General features: G+C 42.5%; 1 protein-coding gene across 4 annotated transcripts in view; it reads right to left on the minus strand.

Annotated features, from left to right (window-relative positions):
* LOC134360306 (transmembrane channel-like protein 6) overlaps positions 1-18,362 on the minus strand; it is a 109,727-nt gene that overhangs the window by 75,405 nt on the left and 15,960 nt on the right. For all 4 annotated transcript variants that reach the window (XM_063074520.1, XM_063074517.1, XM_063074519.1 and 1 more), the window contains exon 2: positions 6,074-6,165. The gene's annotated coding sequence lies outside the window, so the exon portion shown is untranslated. The remainder of the gene's footprint in view (positions 1-6,073; positions 6,166-18,362) is intronic.

The raw sequence follows: 18,362 nt of genomic DNA on the forward strand, positions 1-18,362 counted from the left end.
TCAAACTGTACGCAATATGATTAAATTAGGGTTAATCGGATTTGTTGGGGGCTGCTGGGGTGGTGTGGCTGGAAGGACAAAACGAGCCTACTCCCTGCTGTATTGTTAAGTAAAACAAAACCTATATTAATCAGGATAACAAAGCATAATGCCTCACAACACTAGATTCTGATGAGGTGACCCAAAACATCTTTTAAAGCAATGGCATATGTACAAGCAGCAGAATCTGAAAGAACTCAATGCAACATTAAAAAAATGTCACTCTAGCAGAGTTTCTTTTCCATCTTCACATACAAATGTTGCAAAATGCCAAACAAGTGGATGCCTTGCTAGAATACCTACTTTAGAAGTTTCCTTTTGTATTCTTAAAAGTATTATGAACTTGGTTTACTAAAGTTATAAAAAAACAATGACAGATTCAGGGAGGTCTCAATAAAAATAATCTAATTGTTGCAACACACATCAAAGTTGCTGGTGAACGCAGCAGGCCAGGCAGCATCTCTAGGAAGAGGTACAGTCGATGTTTCAGGCTGAGACCCTTCGTCAGGACTAACTGAAAGAAGAGATAGTAAGAGATTTGAAAGTGGGAGGGGGAGGGGGAGATCCAAAATGATAGGAGAAGGCAGGAGGGGGAGGGATGGAGCCAAGAGCTGGACAGGTGATTGGCAAAGGGGATATGAGAGGATCATGGGACAGGAGGCCCATGGAGAAGGAAATGGGGGAGGGTGGGAAAAAAAACCCAGAGGATGGGCAAGGGGTATAGTCAGACAGACAGAGGGAGAAAAAGGAGAGAGAGAGAAAGAATGTGTGTATATAAATAACAGATGGGGTACGAGGGGGAGGTGGGGCATTAGCGGAAGTTTGAGAAGTCAATGTTCATGCCATCAGGTTGGAGGCTACCCAGACGGAATATCAGGTGTTGTTCCTCCAACCTGAGTGTGGCTTCATCTTTACAGTAGAGGAGGCCGTGGATAGACATATCAGAATGGGAATGGGATGTGGAATTAAAATATGTGGCCACTGGGAGATCCTGCTTTCTCTGGCGGACAGAGCGTAGGTGTTCAGCAAAACGATCTCCCAGTCTGCGTCGGGTCTCGCCAATATATAGAAGGCCACATCGGGAGCACCGGACGCAGTATATCACCCCAGCCGACTAGCTAATGGTTTAAGAATAACGTACCAATTAATTAAACCAGAGGCCTTAATTAATAGCCTATTATTTACAGGTTTATGCTCTTTAAGTTTGTAATATCTACAAGATTATTATTTTTGAAGACAAATCAGGATGTTAATATAAATACAAAAGATTCTGCAGATGCAACACACACAAAATGCTAGAGGAACTCAGCAGGTCAGGCAGCATCTATGGTTATGAATAAACAGTTGACGTTTCAGGCCAACACCCTTTATGCTCAGGATGTGAATATAGGTATGTGCTGCAGTAACACCAGTATTATATCTTCTGAGCAACAGCCAAAACAGCTACTTCAAATTAACGGATACTAAGACTATTTTTTTTCCATTGGCAACTTAAGTACAATTTCTTAAAATCTTATGGGTTATGTGCAGTCCTATCTGAAATCCTCCTTGTGAAGTGCGTGGGTTTTCTTCCAGTCCTTCGGCTTCCTCCCAGAGCCCAAAGACGTACTGGGGAGGTTGACTGCTCATTGTAGATTGTCCTGTGATTAGATAAGGGTTAACTGGCCTTGTCGTAGGGCTCACAGAGCTGGAAATGCTGTCTCTGCACTGTATCACTACCTAAGTAACTACAAACTATAAAGTGATTTAAAAAAGCAATAATTAATATATTTGCAAAAATATTCAAAGCACACACACACTTGCAAATGGGTCTAAAAGCGGAGTGATGTATAAAGCTGATTTATGAATGGAAAGGAAATGTATGACGCAGCCCAACTTAAGCGGGCAACTCTCCGCAGCAGATGACTTGTCAGTGGTAATTTCAATGTCTAAATCGGCACAAATGTTCAAAAAGGGCCAATGGTAATAATAACAGATGTCTCTCATAAGTTTGTGGAATTGAAACATTTGTGTAAGGAGGAAAGCTCATGTCAGAACCTTCCAGTAGCTCTCGGTGAGCAGGTGATCATAATCCTTGCACAAGCTTTGTTTATAAAGGACAGGTTATAGCTGGATCAACGACAGAACAGAATTTCACAGGTGGAAACAAATGAGCTTTACTGAAGATATTATTATCTTCCTCTTCTAGAGTCAATAACCACATCTGATAAATGAAAGAGGAAACTGTATCCATACCATCTGTTGGTTGTACACTTACTGGGGTCTCAGCTCTTATTGGAAAAAGCCTTGTGAAACTAAAAATGCTTCAAAGTGCTTGGACTGATACTCTTTATGAACTGAGCCAATGCTGGAAAATACACTCGGTGAAAAGCTCAGAAAATACTGTTTCCTACTTAGAGGTCTTGCTGATTTGAGCAAGGCATCAGGTTCCCGGCTCAGGCAAATTCAAGCTAGTCTTAAAGGAACATTGTCATCACAGTAGAGTGTTCAATAACTTCATGTAATGAGAAAAGCATGATTCAGGTTATTGCCTCACAATCATCTTAAGACGAAACACAAGAAAACAGAAAAGTAAGTACTGTGAATCTTTTGGAGCAAGAAATATTTTGTTAGTCATGGACTTATGAAAAAGATATAGCAAAGAAACAGGCCCTTCAGCCCATCTAGTCCATACCAAAACCATTTAAACTGCTTACTCCCATTGACCTGCATCAGGACCAAAACCCTCCACACCCCTACCACCAATGTACCTATCCAAATTTCTCTTACTGTAAGTATTGAAATCAAGCTCACATACACCACTTCTGCTGGCAGCTCGTTCACCACTCTCACGACCCTCACAGTGAAGAAGTTTCCCCTCATGTTCCCCTGAAAATTTTCACCTTTCACCCTTAACCCATGACCTCTGGTAATAGTCCCGCCCACCCTCAGTAGAAAAAGCTTGCTTGAATTTACACTATTTATACCCCTCATAATTTTGTATACTCTATCAAATCTCCTACATCCCAAGGGATAAGATCCTAACTTATTCAATCTTTCTTTATAACTGAGGCCCTCCAGATCTGGCAACAACCTTGTAATTTTTCTCTGTACTCTGTTCTGCATCATTTAATACATAAAGGCCATTTTTAAGTGAAGGCAGGTCTTAATGTAGAACATTAATAATCTTGAGGATCTACAAAATTGAAACACCAACTACATAATAATGCTCATTTTTTGCATATCAATCTTTATTTATTTATTTATTTTTACAAATTCTGTTGTACGGTGGACTTCGGTGAATTGGGCCAACAGTTAATTGGAGCAGCTGCATATAGTGACATACATGTTATTTGATAATATATTTTCTTTGACTTTGACTACTTGAAAAATATGAACACAATATTAACAGATGGTTAATATGTTTTTTCCCCCACTGAGGTTTTCCTGACACTACAACTAGAGGTCATGGGTTTAGGGTGAAAGGTGAATTGTTTGGTGGGGGAAGATGAGGGGCAACTTGTTCCCTCAGAGACTGGTGAGAGTGTGGAACAGGATGTCAGTACAAGTGGCGGATGAGGGTTCAATTTCAACATTAAAGAGAATTTGGATCGGTACATAAATGGGCCGAAGGGCCTGTTTCTGTGCTGCAATGTTCTAAGCAGAGCGGTAGGAAGCAGAGCCAACAGAATACATCCATCTTCAACAATCTCTCAACACTGAGCCTCAGGAACACTTCTAATTTCCAAATCAACAAACAAGTGATCAGAGTTTTTGTTATGATTACTGTAATTCACATTTCAAGAATGACTGTGTGAGTATTCAATTCCACATTCAACTTGCAAGCACAATCACATTTCCCTCCTCACCTATACAGAGGAATAACAAGTTGGTGTAAGTAATTCAGGGACATCAAGTTAAGAGACCAACTCCCCATGATGACATGCTTCAACTTGATCTGCACAGCAGGCAAACGCATGCAAACACCAGAACTTGCTTCTCAAGTGAGATTAAACTCTCATTAGCTAGACAAAATGAAATTCCTAAAATTAATAGTGTTATTAATACTGAAATCAAGAACTGCCAAAAAAATTACACCAACATAATAAATTACACCAATCTAATATTGTTTTGACGATAAAACAAAGCGGCAGGGTTAGACAATTTGGCCTTTTGAGTTGCTCCATGCATGATTTATTTTCCCACTCAATCTATTTTCCTGCCTTTTGCTTTTGTTGAGTAAATAGCTAATCATAAATAAGAAAATACATTTCTAATTAAAGAGCCGCAAAGCGATGCAACAATTAGTATTGACACCTGTTTCAGACTCCTGTGATTTGAATGGAACTTGAACATTCTCCCCATGACCATGTGGGTTTCCCCCAATGTGAGTTACCTCCCACATCCCCAAGAAGTACTGATAGACTAATTGACTACTGTAAGTTGTCCTTGGCATTGGTGAGGGTCAGGATGACGGGAAAGTGTATGGTATTGTCATGAGGAGAAAGAGACTGCAGGGAAATCAGTGGGGGTGGGGGACTGATCGGGGTGCTTGGCAAGCTGACGGTGACTTGGTGTCAACATGCAAACACAATCATATGACCTCCATCTATGTCATAAGAAAATAACTTGAGTAAGTCCCAGGACAAGGCAACAGTTGCAAAGGAGTAGTTCATGGGAATGTACTCCATCGGCTGAAATGTACTTGAGTTAAGAAACTTGTTATGCAGGCAGCTTGGCAGGAGGAGGAGGTATAAAGTGGGTGTGGGGAGTGCTTTAACATTTGCAAGAAGTGAATTAACTATCAGATTTTCGAACCAATCAAGTTCACCAGAACATAACTTTTTTTAAAAAAAGAGTTATCAGTGATTAGAATAAACAATGGCAATTTTTAGGGCTTTCGAAAGATGAGGCGGTTACATTAGAAAGTAAGTAAATGGAGCAGGAATTTGGAATTGGCATGGACTCTCATTGGGGAAGCCTTTAATGAAGGCAAAGGAAAATGTTATAGGCCACACAGCTGGTATGAAAACCTCAATACCACAGAAATGGAAAAGCCTTCAAAAAGCAGTGGGATAAAGCCCACTCTATCACAGGTAAAGCCCTCCCCACCAGTGAGTGAATCTACACAGAGCGCTGTGCAGAAAAGCAGCATCTATCAACAAGGACTCCCACCATTCAGGTCATACTTTCTTCCTGCCGCTGCCATCAGGAAGGTGGTACAGGAGCCTCAGGACCCACGCCACCAGGTTCAGGAACAGTTATTACCCCTCAACCATCAGGCTCTTTAACCAGAGGGGATAACTTGACTCGCCCCACCATGAACTGTTCTCACAACCTATGGGCTCATTTTCAAGGACTTTACAACTCATTTTCTCATATTTATTTATTATTATTTTGTTTTTTTCCCCTTTGTTTTTTATTTTCAGTTTGTTCTTTTTTGCACATTATTGCTTGTCCTATTTAGAGTGGTCTTTCATTAATTCTATTGTGTTGCTTATATTTACTGTGAATGCCTGCAAGAAAACAAATCTTAGAGTTGTACATGTGACTTATATGTACTTTGATGATAAATTTACTCTCAACTTTGAACCATAGGTTACACTCAGATGAATGTCCTGCTACAAGAGATCACTATTGATAAAATTGGTGTCAGATCAAAACACATAAGAGAGTAGAAACATTCATTCCTGTTAACCATCAGCTGGGATGAGGAATGAAATTTATTATCTTAATTTTCCTAGTGCTGAATAAATTATTACCTACCCGCCCCCCCGCCCAACCAGCACGCCTGGGGAATACCACATTTCAGATCAGCCAAAATTAATAAAAAATAACAATATTGAGTAATTCTGGTTTCAGTGATCCTGTATTTATTTCCAAAGTGATATGTTCGGGCCTTAGAATAGATAAGCTTCTGACATAAAGATAATCTTCATGAATAAAAAGCCTTCTAAAAGTTCTATTCACATTTCTACTCAGCATTCTTGTTACCGAAATGTTTGTCTAACTTTTTAAAACAAACTACAAGAATGGCAAAGTCAAAAATACTTACAAACTTCACAGTACTTGAATAATTCTTCAGTGAACTTGCAACATAATTTTCATCCACGGACGCACTTCTCAAAAGTGAAGATAATCTGACTGCTAAGGGAGAGAAAAAACAAAGCCAGTTACTCATGTCTGAACAGATCTATTATTGCACAGTATTGTTGCAACATGCCAGCCTCACAGTCTTCTCTACAGTAATAGATGACTGTGACTTATAAAAACCTTTGAGTAATCAGTTAAAAAAATGGTGGTGTGACTTCCACGATTACAAGATTACTTATATTTTGTTTCCTCAAAGCCAGCTCACATAAATGAGAACCAAAGGTAGATTAATCCAAAAAGACTGTTACTGTGAAATGTAAAGTTGTTCAAGCAGAAGTCAATAGGTGCCCATGATTTGACAATAAGAGTTAGAGGCAGGTGAGGGTGAATCACATCAGATCAACCTGAAGGGAGTGATGACTCTGATATATGTCGCATCCCAGATCAGATGAGATCATGCAGAAGAATACGACCCATACCAGGAAAGGCACCACCTCAGCAAGACCATTGATAAAGTGCACTTACGAAATGCTGTGGCATTTGAGTGTACAGAGCAGAGAAATCCATTCTCTCTCTACTGCCTCCCCCCTCGACCCCCCTTCCCTCTCCCACCTGCTTGCCCCTTTTCCGTCTCTCGCCCCCCCTTGCCCCTCTTCCTCCCCCCTTCCCCCTCCCCCTCTCTGTAGCGATTTGTGAACTCCACAAGGGCAAAGTTCCATTTTGTGAAGTGCTGTATTACAGTGGTAGCCTGTACCCCTAAGTTAGCTGTAACACTAGTTAGGTGGAGAGAAACACACCTCAACATTGAACCTTTGACTCATGAATCCCTTCACCCTTACAGTGGCATCAGTGAGGGCTGTTTCCCATGAGCCTCTGTGGGATTTCTAATTAATAGGGGACTGTCTTGTCTCCCTTTCTCTTCACACCTCAGACTTCAACTACTTCACAGAGTCTTGTCATCTTCAGAAGTTTTCTGATCACTCTGCCATAGTTGGATGCATCAGCAAGGGAGATGAGGCTGAGTACAGGGCTACGGTAGGAAACTTTGTCACACGGTGTGAGCAGAATTATCTGCAGCTTAATGTGAAAAAGACTAAGGAGCTGGTGGTAGACCTGAGGAGAGCTAAGGTACCGGTGACCCGTTTCCATACAGGGGGTCAGTGTGGACATGGTGGATTACAAATACCTGGGGATACGAATTAACAATAAACTGGACTGGTCAAAGAACACTGAGGCTGTCTACAAGAAGGGTCAGAGCCGTCTCTATTTCCTGAGGAGACTGAGGTCCTTTAACATCTGCTGGACGATGCTGAGGATGTTCTACGGGGCTGTGGTGGCCAGTGCTATTGTGTTTGCTGTTGTGTGCTGGGGCAGCAGGCTGAGGGTAGCAGACACCAACAGAATCAACAAACTCATTCGTAAGGCCAGTGATGTTGTGGGGATGGAACTGGACTCCCTGACGGTGGTGTCTGAAAAGAGGATGCTGTCCAAGTTGCATGCCATCTTGGTCAATGTCTCCCATCCACTACATAATGTACTGGTTGGGCACAGGAGTACATTCAGCCAGAGACTCATTCCACCGAGATGCAACACAGAGCGTCATAGGAAGTCATTCCTGCCTGTGGCCATCAAATTTTACAACTCTTCCCTTAGAGGGTCAGACACTCTGAGCCAATAGGCTGGTCCTGGACTTATTTCCTGGCATAATTTACAAATTGTTATTTAACTGTTTATGGTTTTATTACTATTTATTATTTATGGTGCAACTGTAATGAAAACCAATTTTCCCCGGGATTAATAAAGTATGACTATGACTATGACTAATGGTACCCATTGAATGGTGAAAGACCTTGATGGAATGGATGTGGACAGGATATTTCCTATGGTGGGAGAGTCTAAGATTAGGGGACACAGCCTCAGAATACAGGAGCCTCACTTTAGAATGGAGTTAAGGAGGAATTTCTTTAGGCAGAGTGTGGTGAATCTGTGGAATTATTTGCCACAGGTGGCTGTGGAGGCCAAGTTTTTGTATGTATGTTTAAGGCAGAGATTGATGGATTCTTGATTAGTCAGAGCATGAAGGGATACAGGGAGAAAGCAGGAGAATGGGGCCTCGAGGAAAAAATGGATCGGCCATGATGAAATGGTGGAGCAGACTCAATGGGCCGAATGGCTTAATTCTGTTCCTATATCTTATGGTGTTATAGTTTAATATTGGAACCTTGTCAAAACATTGCTTCCGGTTTTGGGTCCACACCAATACACCGCAGAAATTGCAAACTTTTCCTGCTTTGCTCTTTCTAATCACTTGTACTGTATGGCTGCTTTGGGAACACAGTAGTCAAAATTGCAATTTTCTTCGGTATTCTCCTAAATATCCCACTTCTGCACAGATATTACCTGAAATGATAGCAGGCAAGTCCATATTTAACATGTAGATCGAGGTTGCAACCAAAGCAAGGCTGCTGTGGCTTCAACCTAAACTGCTTACGATTCTCTGGAACCAATTAATTATTTCTGGGGTGAGGCTGATAAAACTGTGTAAAATTTCAAAAGAATTGTGATGATCAACCAGTTAAACCTATTTTGCTCTCATCAGCTCCTGGATCTGATTAGGATGCATGCAATACTTTCAGAAGCAACAATATACCCATAGTCTAGAGCTCCCAGGACTTTGCTGGTGTCAAACCAGCAGATTCAGTGTAACTCCCCATGACACCACTAAAAACTTTAATTTCACTCTTTTCCATAAAGACAGGTAATCCAGCTGCACAATAAATGAGAGTTGAAAGGGTACGAGAAATAATCAAACACCTCAGATCCCCACTCTAGTCGCATGCCTGCTCACGTTCCACACCACAATACTGGATTTGGCTACAGACCCAGCCCTGGCAGCATTCTGGTCCCCATCCATGGCTGCATAACCCTCCTGCACTCTGCATGCATCCCCAGCTGGCACTCTTCATTTATACGATGAAAAAGATAAAGATTAGGTTTACTTGTCACATGTACATCGAAACATGCAGTGAGGTGTGCTGTCTGTGTTAAATTAAGTCAGCGAGGAGTCGCTGGGGTCAGCCCACAAGCATCCCATGGTTCCAGTGCCAACACAGCAAGTTAACAACTTACTAACCCTAACCCTAACTATACATATTTGGAATGTGGAAGAAAGCCTGAACACCTGGAGAAAACCTTTGGGATCACCAGGAGACCACAGAAACGCTTTACCGATGATGGCGGAAATCAAACTCCAATTGGTGATCGCTGGCACTGCTAAGTGATTGCGCTAAGTGGTACCCTGCCACTCTAGTAAGTTAGCCAGATGCAGAACTATCAAGGTTTCTGAACTGATTACCAGATTAATCAAAACGTTACTGCACGGCATTGAAGCTTCAGCCTAAATTTGTCACATTGGGGAGTGCTGGGAGCAAGGGTGGACCCAAATGCAAGACACATCTTGTGAGGTTAACTTAACTGAGTTTATTGCTCGATACAAGGACAGCAAAGCAGAAGCAGAAATAGCATACTGGACAAGGACTCAGGCCTTGGACTAGGCTGGGACTGAGGGTCTGGGCTAGAACTCGGAATCATGGACTGCCAGGGCCAGGACTTGACTTGAGACTTGGATGCCGCCAGGGCCAGGACGTGCCACTTGGAGCCGCCAGGGCCAGGACGTGCTACTTGGAGCCGCCAGGGCCAGGACGTGCTACTTGGATGCCGCCAGGGCCAGGACGTGCCACTTGGAGCCGCCAGGGCCAGGACGTGCTACTTGGAGCCGCCAGGGCCAGGACGTGCTACTTGGATGCCGCCAGGGCCAGGACGTGCCACTTGGAGCCGCCAGGGCCAGGACGTGCTACTTGGAGCCGCCAGGGCCAGGACGTGCTACTTGGAGCCGCCAGGGCCAGGACGTGCTACTTGGAGCCTCCGGGTAGTGGCGAGCTCTAGACTCGGCCCGGGAACAGTAGACAGCGGCTCTTGATTCCCTCCGGCTGGTTAACTGATGGATCCACCTCGGCGAGGAAACCTTGCAGGCTCGCTTTGGCAAGGTAACTTGCCAGGGTTGCTCCGGTGAGGAAAGGCTCGCAGTACCTTTGGTGACTTTGCAAACGCTCTCACGCCGAACGGCTGAAAGCCGGAGACTATAAACTGCCAGTTCAGCCGAGAGTAAATTGCCTCCAATCACCAAGCCCGAGGGACATGGGAAAACAGGGAACCAAAGGGAAACAGGGCGTCAATGGTCCAGATCGTAACATAAACAAAGTAAATTTAAAGAGACCCCGATCCGGACCATGACAAAATTATGTGCTTGACAGCTTTCTGGCTGAAATTCAGGGCTTCTCCCACCAGGCTGAAAGCCATCAATTTGTTTCATGAAGATACGTGACAAGGGCAAAATATTCTCAACACTGAAGGAAATGGTACTTTAATTAACGGCATCCACGTCCGGCAAAGTGCGGAAATCAAACAAAAAAAGTCATGAGGAAAAAAATCTGTATCTCTGGTGAAGAGGATACTTTTGATAATCATGAACACTGGCCTTCATTGAGACAGCAAGTTCGTGGCTGACAGACCACATCCTGAACAGTATATATGGGGAAAAAAGCATCTTGCAAAAATTAAACCTATTTCTTTGGATGAAAAGTTAACAAAGTTCTTAGAAAGGTTAATCACCACTACATGTGCAAAGCCCATGTGGTCTTTTTTGTACGAAACAACTTTATAGATAAAAGCATTTGTTGAACTTCAAGATTAGAGTCCTTATCTTTGTTAACCAATTCATGATAGAGTAGTCTTTGAAGGATTTATTACTATTTTCTAGCATTTTTTGCAATTACCAATTATCCTCAATAATGAATTATTTTAAAATTGATTTCATGTAATTTTAATAGATCCAGAAACTGTAGCACGTGTCTCTACATGGAATCTTTTTAAGCCCACGCCCTTTATCCCGTGCGTAATGTTGTGACACAGAGTTCACAAAAATTCCAGGAAATCAGCTTTCTTAAAACTTCAAGTGTTAAGAAAGTTTAACAGCTCTCTTGTATCGGCAATATTTTCCAGCTAACGTTAGGACACGTTCAGTTGCTCTACATTCCTTGACTAGACTACAATGCAACTCAGGCAGATTAATACAATATTTTCCACCCGAATCTAATAACGTCAAACTGAAGTGAAACCGTGGCAATGAATGGAAATATTGGCCAATAGAGATCCTAAATTTGCATATTATAGTTATAATATTAAAATTATGCAAATACAATTGCACAAGAAAAAAATTGGTAGTTGAACAAAAAGCAACCAAATATGCAGTCAGAAAAATCATTTGAAACGGAAGCTCCAATAAAGTAGATTTTAACTTAAGTAGGTTTCTCGTTCATCTAATACAATGCAACCAACCATGAATATTCTCAGAAATTTGTAAGTAACCTTATTGATGTCGTCCCCCAACAAATACATAAACAATCTGAAGATTTTAGTAATTGAACAAAATTATAAACAACAATTTAAAAAGAACATTTTTTGCTGATACACTTCTAAGCCTTTACCCTATTGCATAATGATTAAATTGTACTTTTGGTACATCTGTAAAAATCCATTCACTATATTGTTAGATATCAGGATCCTGTGAATATAATTGAAACATTTTAAAGTAGTAATACCTGTTGACTTAATATAAAACAATCTGATGGAATAGCTCAGTGGGTTGGGTGGCAGATCGACAGCATCCAATCAAAGCATAATATTGCATTCTGACTAATCAAAATAAACAGTTTCTGCACAACGTCTGCCATCTCCAGAGGGATCCTACCAATAAACATATCCTTAACTCCATCCCCTCTCTCCACTTTCCACAGGGATCACTCCCTCCATAATTCTCTTTATCAATCATCCTTCCCCACTAATCTCCCTCTAGGCACTTATCCCCACAAGTGGCCTAAGTGCTACACCTGCCCTTTCACCTCCTCCCTCACCTCCATTCAGGACACCAAAGCCCTTCCAGGTGAGGCAACACTTCATCTGCAGATCTGCTGGGGTTGTCTATTGTGTCCAGTGCTCCTGATGCGGCCTCCTCCACATTGGTGAGACCCGTCATAAATTGGGGGACCACTTTGTCAAGCATCTTTGCTCCATGGGCCAAATGCAGAACTTCCCATTGATCAGACATTTCCATTCCGGTTCCCATTCCCATTCCGATAAGTTGGTCCATGGCTACCCTCAGGGTAGAGGAGCAACACCTCATATTCCATCTGGGTAGCCTCCAAGCAGATGGCATGAATATCGATTTTTTCTTACTGGTAAAGAAAAATTTCCCTCCTCCCCAACTGTCCTCCTTGTCTCTTCCCCACTCTGGCCTCTCGCCTCTTCTTACCTGCCTATCAGCTCCCCTTGGTCCCTTCCTCCTTCCCTTTCTCCTATGGTCCACTCTCCTCTCCTATCAGATTCCTTCCTCTCCAGCCTTCACCCTTCCTACCCACCTGGCTTCACCTGTCATCTTCCAGCTATCCCACTTCCCCTTCCCCCCACCTTTTTATCCTGGAGTCTCCCATCTTCCTTTCCAGTACTGAAGAAGGGTCTCACCCGAAACATCGACTGTTTATTCATTTCCATTGATGCTACCTGACTTGCTGAGTTCCTCCAGCATTTTGTGTGTGTTGCTTTGGATTTCCAGAACCTGCAGATTTTCTCTTGTTCACTCTCTATAGCTTGAAAAATTGTTGAAAACATCTTTTATAATGACTTGATGTTATTTAGATGCTGTTGTAATCATTTGGTGAATTATTTTCACCGATTATTAGAAACTATAAGGAACATTACTAACAGAATTCTCCACGTCCTGCAGACAGAAGGTTCTGTGTGTACAATACTATTATATGCAAATTATTTTTAACCTATTAATAATGGAGCATCATATTTGATTTTAAGTTCAAACAGAAGTTCGATTAAAAAGTCTACCAATTGATCCATTTCATTACGAAAGCAACACACACAAAATGCTGGAGCAACTCAGCAAGTCAAGCAGCATACATGGAAATGATAAACAGTCGATGTTTTGGGCAGAGACCCTTCTTCAGGACTGGAAAGGAAGGGGGCAGATGCCAGAATAAGGAGGGGAGGGAAAGGAGGACAAGGTAGAAGGTGATGGTGAAGTCAGGTGGGTGGGGGAGAGGGGATGAAGTGAGAGCTGGGAGGTGATGAGTGGAAAAGGCAAAGGGCTGGAGAAGAAGGAATCTGACAGGCCAGGATGGTGGATCATGGGAGAAAGGGAAGGAGAGGCACCCAGGAGAGAAGATGGGCAAGTGAGGGGAGGAGGTAAGACGCCAGAGCGGGAAAATGAAGAAGAAGGAAGGGGGAGGGGAAACGTAATTCTGGAAGTTGGAGAAATTGAGACTACCCAGACAGAATATGAAATGTTGCTCCTCCAACCCAACAGTGACCTCAGAGGCTAGAGGAACTCTTGTCCTTACCTACCACCATTTCATTATAAGACAAGTGCTTTATCCAAAGTGACGAGAATACACATAAAATTAAGATGTTTGCTGGCCTGGGTTAGCATCAGTGACATCAGCAAGTGGTCTGCCACCTGCCCTCAGGGGAAGGAGAGATAAGGAACAATGGAGCAGCGTCTGGAGATGTGTAATGAAGGGACGGGGGAGAAAGAGCTGTCTGGAGCGGCTCCCCCTTTGAACCCTGAACTGTTTGAAGTGATGGACAGGCGATACCCCAGCAGGGGGATAAAAAGGGACAGGTTCGCTAAGGCAGGACACACACGACACCCAAGGTAACGAGACCCTGGAAGCGGTGTGCCTCTCACGAGTCGGTGGGAAGTACCGGACCTTAAACGCACAGGGTGGAAAGGTACGATCAGCGGGAACCCGGTGTGTGTCCACCCTCGCTTGGGTGCCAGGTTCATTGCAGAGGATCGACTGCATTTGGATGAGGGGTCACAGTCGGTGACCTCAGGTGACATCACCAAGGACCTGCCCAAAAGCTGCTTGTGAGCCATATCGCCGGTCTGTGAGTGAAGCCGTGTCTGAATGATCAGTCGTTCCCGTTCTCTCTCTCTCTCTCTCTCTCTCTCTCTCTCTCTCTCTCTCCCCACATTGTCCATCGCCATGGCAATGATTACTGCGAACTGAACTACTAAATTGGACTGAACTTTGAGTCACTTTGAAATTTGGTCATTTACCCCTAGACAACGATAGAGCTTGATTGATGCTGTCATCTTAATTCTGTGCACATGTGTATTTATCATTGCTAAACTGTTGCATTTATTATCCTTTCGATTACTGTGTTGCTTGTTTCTTTAATAAAACTTTCTTAGTTCTAGTAATCCAGACTCCAACTGAGTGATCCATTTCTGCTGGTTTGGCAACCCAGTTACAGGGTACGTAACACCACATAAAGAAAATTGACAATAGGATTAGTTAAATATGGATAAGTAATGCTCTTTTTAATGTATTTAAGTAGGATTTAGAAGAATTTGGAATAAAGCTTTCAGAAATCATGAACAAACAAAACTCCAATAGAAAATATTGGGTGAAATAAGACATTTTTATTTAATACTTGTTGCTATACCCAGCATTGATTGTGTTATTATGCTGGCAATTCTATCTATGCAATCAAGTTTTAAAACATCACTTGTAAATTGAAATGGAAACTGAATGCACATCTATTCCATGAATAGAGGGTTGAAATGAACTTTTGTAGGTTAAAGTTATATTTGAGAACAAACATGTGTACCTTATGTACAATGAATAAATATTTCTTTCTTTTGAATATGGTGTAAAAGTATGTAAATTATTTTTATCTCCCATTCCAGAGCCACGGGCATATAGCTGACAATGGGGTAAACAATGAGCTTTGAGATAAAGATTAGATTAGATTATGAGCACACGCAGTCCTCTTTTATTGTCATTTAGTAATGCATGCATTAAGAAATGATACAATATTCCTTCGGAGTGCTATCACAGAAATACAGGACAGACCAAGACTGAAAAACTGACAAAAACCACATAATTATAACATATAGTTACAACAGTGCAAACAATACCGTAACTTGATGAAGAACAAGCCGTGAGCACAGTAAAAAGTTCAAAGTCTCTCGAAAGTCCCGCAACTCACGCAGACGGGAGAAGGAAGAAAACTCTCCCTGCCATGCCCGACCACAGTCCGACTCTGAGTCATCCGAAAACTTCGAGCTCCGACCAGCCCTCCAACACCGAGCACCATCTCTGCCAAACGCTTCGACCTCAGCCTCAGTCGCCAGCAAAGCTGAGGATTTTGGGGCCTTCCCTCCGGAGATTCTCGATCGCACAGTAGCAGCGGCAGCAAACCAGGCATTTCAGAAATTAGTCCGGATGTTCCTCCGTGTTCTCACTGCTGTCTCCATCAAATCAGAATTGTGCACGGCATCTTACTTACAAATACGATATCATTTCACCGGAGACGCTACGCGCGCTGCGTCGCGCCATTGCAGGGTTATTCTCCTCCTCCGTCAACAACTTCTAGTGATAGTCCTTGTGCCTTGCTGAACTGAAATCATTTCAATGGAAAACGTAGACTCAATGGAATGATTGCCATCTGAGGACAATTGTCCCATCTGCAATTGCAGTCATCAGCTGGCTGCTAATGTAGAGGGATCAGCACTGGGCTTCGAGGCGAATGGTCCCAAGTTCAAATCTGACGGCTCCCTGCACGCTTTCCGTCCATGCTGGGTTGAGTGTTGAGTTAGCCACTCGGCCTCGTAAAATACCGTCAAATACTATGGAAATGGCAAAAACGTCACCCGATGCGCCACAAGGTGCAAAAAGGAACAACGACGACAACAATAGCAGTCATTACTGGAACCTCGGTTACATGCAATAGTAATATTATTTATTGAGATACAGTGCAGAATGAGCCCTTCCGGCCCTTCGAGCCGTGCAACCCAGCAATCGCCAGATTTAATCCTAGCCTACTCACAGGACAATTTACAATGACCAATTAACCTACCGACCAGTATGAGAACACCAGAGCACCCAGAGGAAACCCATGCAGTCACAGGGAAAACGTACAAACTCCTTACAGGCAGTGGTGGGACTTGAACCTGGGTCACTGTACCATTACGTAAAATTGATGTGTACAAATTCCGGGGTAGCATGATCGGAGCTCCTTCTTTTAGTTCACGAATAAATAATGGCATACAGGTGAATGCTTATGACCGTATAAAGCTATATTATTGATTTTTATATACAAATAAGAGATAAAATTAATGAAGGGTTGCAGGCTCAAAATACAGATCACTTCTCTTTCCACAGCTCCCCCGTTCAACTGCCGAAGAAGTGACCGACTTCCACAAACTGCGCTCTTTTAAACACTCCCGCTGCCTCACATGCTTGCGCAGTCGCGCCCCATTCAGTCGTGCCGAAGAAACGCTCACGAGAATGATGCTGAAGGTAGTATACTGTAACATACAGTAAATGTACTTTGATAATACATTTACTTTGTCTTTGAACTCGGGAACAGACCTATGGTTATTTTGCTGCAAGAAGATTTCACAATAATATAACTGTAGCTAACTGGAATGAATGAGGAGTGTACAACCAAGTTCAACAGCAAACAGAACATGCACCTGACTCATTTAAAGATAGAGTAGAAAGCTACCAGTCTTCTAGCCGATAGTTATAAGACCATAAAACACAGGAGCAGAATATGGCTATTTGTCCCATCGAGACTACTCTGCAATTCATTCAACGCCGATTTTTTTTTATATACCCCTCTCAACTCCATTCTCCTGCTTTATCTCCATGACCTTTGAGGCCCTTAATAATCAAGAAACTATCAACCTCCACTTTAAATATATCCAATGACTTGGCCTCCACAACTGTCTGTGGCAATGAATTCCACGGATTCATTGCTCTCTGGCTAACAAAAATTTCTCCTTAGCTCTGGTTTAAAAGGATGTCCCTCTACTCTGAAGCTGTGCCCTCTGTTCCTGGACTTCCCAGGTAGAAAAAACATCCATTCCACTCTATCTAGGCTCCACGTGTTGTAAATGTACTGCACCTTTTGCTAAGTGTCAATCTTCCGGAATATATTTGTTAATTTATTTGTGGTAATATTACTTTATGTGCTGTGTGTGAGTTATATGTGCTGTGTTGTGCACCTTGGTCTGAAGGAACATTGTTTCATTTGGTGGTATACATGTACAGTCGGCCCTCCTTATCCGCGAGGGATTGGTTCCGGGACCCCTCGCGGATACCAAAAGACGCGGATGCTCAAGTCCCTTATTCAACCTGTCTAAATTCGGTGGACCTTAGGACCCAGCGGAACCCCAGACCTTATTTAACCTGTCTCAGTGCGGTGGACATTAGGACACGGCGGTGGAGCTCTGAATCCGCAGTATTTCTGTTCACGAAAATAATCACGATCGTGATTTAAAATAAAGTGGAAATAAAGGGATTGGAAAGAGGTGAAACGCCATCGGTCATTGGAAAAGCGTTAAGTTACAGTCGGTCAATGATCGGAACAATTTTAAAGGATAAAGTGAGAAAAGCCCTGCCCCGATTAAAGCTACAATTATTACTAAGCAACACAGTGGTTTAATTATTGGGTTTTGGGATTTTGGGTTTTTGATCCTGCACATCAACCCGGCAGGGATGGAGAGCACTCAGGAGCGGTCTGTCACTGGATCGAACTTGGGAATTTCCGTTCCCGAGCCCGGCACTGAAACATATGTTTCTTAAGTGTTTTATATGCATAGAAAGGTAAAATATAAACTATATACTAAGACAAATGTTTGAATAACTGACGCTAAATAATACCAGATGTACCTGTTCCGACTTACTTAGTAAGAGAACTTCCGTTTTTTTTCAATCCGGATCCACGATAACCTACGCACATCCTCCCGTACACTTTAAATCATCTCTAGATTACTTATAATACCTAATACAATGTAAATGCTATGTAAAATAGTTGTTATACTGCATTGTTTAGGGAATAATGACAAGAAAAAGAAGTCTGTACATTCTCGAACAACAAGTGCTGGAAGAGCACTTCCGGGTTTTCTCGATTTGCGGTTACTGAAATTCGTGCACGTGGAACTCGCGGATAAGGAGGGTCGACTGTATATGGTTGAATGACAACGAACTTAGATTTGAAGTTGAACTTGGAGCTTGTGATGTTTTGATTAGCTGCCAAATTTCTTAAATTCCAACGGCAACTATCTATTGGAAGTCCTTCACTGGCTGTCGAGAGCTTTGACTCATCTT

This window comes from Mobula hypostoma, chromosome 22 (genome assembly GCF_963921235.1).
Source record: "Mobula hypostoma chromosome 22, sMobHyp1.1, whole genome shotgun sequence".
Lineage (NCBI taxonomy): Eukaryota > Metazoa > Chordata > Chondrichthyes > Myliobatiformes > Myliobatidae > Mobula > Mobula hypostoma.